Consider the following 6,913-nt stretch of genomic DNA (forward strand, 5'->3'; position numbering starts at 1 on the left):
CGAGAGAGGAAAACCACCTTTTCGGGCGAGTAACCTCTGTACCCTTAAGTCACCCGAAATTTGATATTGACCATTGGATCATAGATCATGTAGATTGACGGTGGGGATTATGATAGCAGCCAAAGGTGGACCTGATGCGATATTAGGGTGGATGAGATAATAATTTGAAGTCTGATAAAAAGGATTTTGACAGGTTTTTCACGTATTTCCCGTGTATTTGGGATTTTACCCAAAACACTTATGCAATGCGATATAACGCCTAATGGTGGACCCGATAGGGATTTTAGGGGCGATTGAAGGGAATTTCACGTCTGAGAATCGCGCCCGATAGTGTATTTCCAGGAAAAACCTCTGTGTAATGGATTTTGTCTATTTTCGGCTTATTGCCTGGAAAACGGCCCCGATCCCTTGTAACAGCTCCTAATCATCATTCCACACCACAAGCGGGCATTTTTGGTAGACAATGAGGTGTTTGAAAGCCACGGAGCCGTAGAGCCAGATGGCTAGTTGAACAGAAAGCGTAGAGAAGCCAAAGAGCTATAGGGGAATGATTGAACGTAGGAAAATTGCTGGGGAAGCCAAAAAGCCAGGAAAATGCCTCAAAGGAGCCTAGAGAGCTCAATTGAGAGAAGAAGGAGAGAAAAGGCAGAAGCAGGAGAGCGAAAATCTACTGCACAGAGCAGCTGAGGGAGCCTTTGGGGTCACTTGGAGATCAAGTGAAAAGCCAAAGAGCTAAAGGTTGTAGAAAGCCAAAGCCAGAGCCAAAGAAGCTAGAGCCAAAGAGCTAGAGCCAGAGTGAGAGCCAGAGCTAGAGCCAAGAGCCAGAGCCAAGAGCCAGAGCCAGAGCCAGAGCTAGAGCTAGAGCTAGAGCCAGAGCCAGAGTCGAGAGCCAGAGCCAGAGCTAGAGCCAGAAAACTGAGAGCTTCAGAGCTAGGGAGAAGATGGTGTTCTAAGCCCAGTGAGTTTTGTGTAAACCTGTGGAGTTGAGTGTGGAGCTTGTAAAATAACTTAGACCATAATCCGAAAGAGCCTAGTTGAGTTGACCAGAGCTCAAGGAGATGTAGCCCAAGAGTTTTGGGTGAACTCCATATTAAATTGTTGTCTTATGTGTTTGTTATTTGCTGCACTGTTACATGTATTTACATATCAGCACAAACAATAGATTTTATAGCACATAAACAGTTAAAAAAAAACATAAGCATACACCTTATTTTCAAGCACATATTTAAGTCCGCATTGGTTAATCACCAAGACTTGGGAATATTTAAGCTTTGGAAGTGGGAGAGGTTCTTGTAAGTTATACAATAAGCCTAAGTGCCCCATTTTTAGATCAGGTGGTATCGGATCTTGAGATTGATTAACCATACCTTCAAAGAAGGTTATATCAGAATGCTTGATTGACAGAGCAAAGATTGCTTGTCTAAAAGGTGTTTAACAGGCAGAGGTTGATTGTATGCTTGTTTGTAGACTGACTATTGTTTAAGTTTGTAGAGGTGAAGGGAAAGCTAATGATAGCTTAGTCCAGGAACGATAAGAAGGAAGAAGGGTTGAAGGCATTCTTCTTATCCCAAAGGACCTCGAGGCAATCCTTGAAGCACAAGAGGTTTGTTGCAAAAGGTTGCTAAATAAGCTCTTTATTAATATTGTTTGAAGTTCTTTTGATCATTGGCATAATGGCTACTTCTACAAGTGAGTCGTCAAATTATTCTTTCTTCATCACAAGACTCTTTGATGAAGACATGAAGCAAGATTTTTCCACCATGATGGATATGGTGAGAGAAATGTATGAGGATGGAAGAAAGAGAAGCATACTTAGAGAGCAGTTGAATTTCATGAAGGAAGAGAAGCAGTTGCTTTCTGACAAATTTCAGGAAATAGAGAGGCAACTTCATATTACAAATATGAACCTAAGAAGGATGCATGAGTTGGAAACACAACTATTTGTTGCACAAGAAGCCTTAGTCAAGTATCAACTTGAAGAAGAGGTAAACCATTCTAGTTTGTCTTCAAATTCCTCTAAGAAAGCTTATATTGGTTCTTTTGAAAACATACTAGAGGCATAGGTTCCAAGCTAATGTCCAGGATGGGCTATGAAGGAAAGGGCTTGGGAAAGCATGCACAAGGTATTGTTGAACCAATAATAGTTGGGGAAAGGCCTAAGTATTTGGGTCTTGGCTATGGATAGTCTTATGGAAAGAGTTCCAAAGTTGCCATGAAGGCCATTGAAACAACTCCAAGAAGGAGTTGCATTGCATAGTGTGAAGATTGTATTTAGGAGAAATACAATAGCTTGAAACATCATTTGCAAGATGCAGGTGTTTAGAAGCACACACTTGAACCAGAGAGTTGTGGAGACTCTGACAACCTTGAAGAGATTGATGGTGTTCCAAAGGGAGCCACTTCTTCATTTGCTTCACCTCCTCATGAAGGCAATAAAGGTGAAAGAGGTAGGTATAAATCTGGTTCTAATCATATTCCTTTTGATTTTGCAAAGCATGATAAATTTCCACATAGATATGGGAAAAGAATTGCTTGTTCCTTTTGTGGGTTGGATAACCATAATGCTTCTAGATGTTGGAAGAGAATGGCCACATACAGGAAACTTTTGAAGGAAAAGAAGCAAGAAGCCAAAGGTCCATTGGACAAGGAAAATCACGCTGTTAAGAGGATGCACATGCAGTGCACTTACTGCCATAAGCAAGGGCATCTTGCTGAAAAGTGTTGGACTTTGAATCCAGCAATGCTTCCACAAAAGCTTAAGAAAGTGGAAAGAGAAGATAGCAGAAATGAAACTGAAGATTGAAGATTCCATGAATGATGTGTCTCAGGATGATTTACATGATGATGCTGATGTGCAAACAAAGGTAGTAACTTTGAAAGGGATTGGTAAGAAACGATTGGAGTTCTTATCCGATTAAGATTGCATGTCTATTGATGCATTTGTTTTCAATTCTTGATGCAACATATATTTCATTTCAACTTCGAAAGTATAGTGTGCTTAAGTGAAAGTTGAAGGATGACATGCATGCATGAGCATGAGATGCATGAACACATGGATGTTGATGATTTCCTTGTTTTTGAACATGTATGTGTATTTAAATTGCAGGGTTGATTGCTTTGACATGCATGTGATGCCATGTTGACTTGGGAGAAGCTAACTTGGTCTCTGAATGGAGATAATGACGAAGTGTTTCATCTTTTGAAAAAGAATCCTAATGGTCTTTTTCTACATGCTTGACTTGAAGGGTCATTTGTTTAAAGGAATTTTTTGTGGGCTTGGTATCTAGCCCATCATTTGTATGCAGATGTAAGACATGGAGGTGTTCACAAGATGTGAAATATGTTTCTTTTGTTGAAGCAGGAGTTTAGACCATCCAATTGTTGTCTGTGTTTCTGTTGTTGTTAATAGTTGTTGTTGACAACTTTTCAGATAGGTACAAATGAAAGTTTTGTGGAGCAGATGTACTTCACATTTGTTTGAGCCACCTTGGATCAGTGATCAAGGTAGAAAAGTTCAAACTACCTTCTATGACAATTCAAGCAGAAGTTCTACAACGAGGCAAGGAGGAAGGCAGTTCTTCCCAGGAGGACCAGCACATCCAGGAATCAAAGTGGTCAGAGACTTTGGTTCAAAAGCACTTGCAAGGAAGTGTATGGAGGATGAAAGAAGAGGGTGTTGTTACTCTCATTTAATATTTAGATCAGTATGTCAATCTTTTGGAGACCAAAAGTTCTTTTAGTGGGAAGGTGTGATCCAAAATGGATTTTGGATAGACTCCTAAGTCTAAGTGTTCCTCACAGAGGAAAATGAAAGTCCAAGGAAGTTCCTGGAAATAGCCCCATTGCAGAGATCTTTTCCTTCTGAATCTACTACAACTTGAATGGGCTAAAATGGACTTAGGATGCAAAAGTTATCGCAGAAAGAAGATGCCCTGTTTCTTTGGAAAAAGAGGCAAAATCCCCTAAAAATGGCAAAAAACCCTTATAAAGGGAAATCACATCAAAAAAAGGGAAAGGCCAGACTTAAATGGAGGTGAAAGAAACCATAATCCGCTGATCCAATGTATCGGATAGGAGGCAGACATGTAGGCGATATTGGGACCCTAGACTTGGCAATTGCGATCATGCGATATGCCAATCGCCGATGATTGGATCGGTGAATCAGCATCGGTGATGGATAGAACCCCTGGGCCGTATGTGATGCGATATGTGATAGCGATTTCGATGTGCAATCTCAGCCACTAGATTGCGAAAGGAATGGATGGCCAGGATTAAATCAGTGATTGGCGATTGCCGAACCCAACATGTTTCATAAGTGCAATTTATAAAATTTGAAATCTAGTAAAAGGGATTTTCTATGTATTAAAGTTTTTCGGTGTAAAAACCGAAATACAAAGGAAAATGCTTGAAGGCGATAAAACAGACACGAAGGGTAATTCTAAGCCCAATTGCATAGATTTTGAGTTCCGTAAAGGCAGATTTTGGGTGGGCCTCAAGTGGTAAATGGTATTGGGCCATCTCTACCCAATCCCACACATCGGTCAACACGTGGCTAGCGGAGGAGAGAGGAAAACTGCCTTTTGGTGTGGGTAACCTCTATACCCTTAAGCCACTCGAAATTGGATATCGGCCGTTGGATCAGAGATCCCGCAGATTGATGATGGGGATTGCGATAACAGTCAAAGGCAGACCCAAGTCGATATTAGGGTGGAAGCAATAATAATTTGAAGCCTGATAAAAAGGATTTTGATGGGTTTTTCACGTATTTCCCATGTATTTGGATTTTACCCAAAACACTTATACGATGTGCTATAACGCCTAATGGCATACCCGATAGGGATTTTAGGGGTGATTGAAGGGAATTTCATGTTGAAGAATCCCACCCGATAATGTATTTTCTAGGAAAAGCCTCTGTGTAATGGATTTTTTCTATTTTTAGCTTATTTCCTGGAAAACGGCCCCGATCCCTTGTAACAACTCCTATTCATCATTCCACACTACAAGCGGGTGTTTTTGGCAGACGATGAGGTGTTTGAAAGCCACAAAGCCGCAGAGCCAGATGGCGAGTCGAACAGACAACGCAGAGAAGCCACATAGCCATAGGGGAATGATTGAACGCAGGGAAACAACTGGGGAAACCGAAAATCTGGGAAAATGCCTTAAAGGATCCCAAAGAGCTCAATTGAGAGAAGAAGGAGAGCAAAGGCAGAAGCAGGAGAGCGAAAAGCTACTGCGCATAGCAGTTGAGGGAGCCTTTGGGGTCACTTGGAGATCAAGTGAAAAGACAGAGAGCTAAAGGTTGTAGAAAGACAAAGCCAGAGCAAGAGTGAGAGTGAGAGCAAGAGCCAAGAGCCAGTGCCATGAGCCAGAGCCAAGAGCTAGAGCTAAATCCAGAGCGAGAGCCAAAGCTAAGAGCCAAAGCGAGAGCCAGAGCGAGAGCTAGAGCCAGAAAGCTGAGAGCTTCAGAGCTAGGGAGAAGATGGTGTTATAAGCCCACTGAGTTCTGTGTAAACCAATGGAGTTGAGCATGGAGCTTGTAAAAGAACTTAGACCATAATACCAGAGAGCCTAGTTGAGTTGACTAGAGCTCAAGGAGATATAGCCAAAGAGTTTTGGGTGAACTCCATATTAAATTGCTGCCTTATGTGTTTGTTATTTGCTGCACTATTGCACTGTTACATGTATTTACATATCAGCACAAACAACAGATTTTAAAGCACATAAACAGTTAAAATAAACATAAGCATACAGCTTAATTTCAAGCACATATTTAATTCCACATTGGTTAATCATCAAGACTTGGGAATATTTAAGCTTTGGAAGTGGGAGAGGTTCTTGTAAATTAGATAAGAAGCCTAAGTGCCCCATTTTCCGATCATGGGCTCAAATGCAACAAGCCTTCAAAAATAAGTATCATGATTACTATAGGTCTAAGGATATTGAAGAAGAAATTTTTAGGATGACCTGAGGAAATGATGAATCCCTAGGGGATTATGAAGAAATATTCTAGCTTAGTCACAAAAGGGCCAGGTGCACACTTAACCCTGAGTTGCTAAAGCTGGTCCTTCTTAGGGGAGTAAGGGAAGATCTTCTGGATACCCACACTTGTTAATAGGAGGAGATATCTACCAGTTACCCTATGAGGACATCAATACTGTCTTTAGAAACTATTCTAGGGCAGCCAGGAAAAAGGGTAGGGGTAGTCAACCTATGGTCAGTACATCCTCTTCCAACTCATCCATCAAGGGTGAAATTGGAAACACGCTGGAAGATTTCAAGAGTGAGATGTTGCAAACCCTTGCCTTACAAATGGACACTATGCACATTAAGAGAATGCAAGAGGAAGCAGAAAGAGCCTTGACCATTTTTTGTCCTAGGTGCACCAGCTAGCACCCTAGGAATGTCCATAAAATTTTATTGAAATATGCTTAGTATGTGAATAAAACCACTCCAGAGACAAGTGACCTTCTTTTCCTGGACTCAAAGCTGTATATTAAGGAGCTGAAGGGGTCATTGATTAGCTCTGCTACATAAACCAAAGGATACCTCATGGGCCTAGGCCAGACCAATACGGCATGCAAGGGTCATCCCATGCATATTATAACCCCAACTAGACCACATCCATACCTTCCTGGGGACCCCCTGCTCCTCCTTCCTGGTCTACACCTCCTCCTTGGTCCTTTGCATCTCAGTATCATTCCTAGCCAGCCATCCAGTCATTTCAATCATATGCTCCACCACAACCTCAGTGGAATACCGTCCCAGGGGTGGAGGTCCCAGTACAACAATGTTCCAGCTACCCAACTACAACTATTACACTCTGCTCCACTGAAACAACCCTAGATGCCTGCCTAACCAAATCCGAACCTGAACAACAAACAAGCACAAAAAGTATACAGTGGAGAGACATCAT

The sequence above is a fragment of the Pinus tabuliformis genome, chromosome 4_2 (genome assembly GCF_031772625.1).
Source record: "Pinus tabuliformis cultivar Carrire ecotype Pingquan chromosome 4_2, CPIR1, whole genome shotgun sequence".
Lineage (NCBI taxonomy): Eukaryota > Viridiplantae > Streptophyta > Pinopsida > Pinales > Pinaceae > Pinus > Pinus tabuliformis.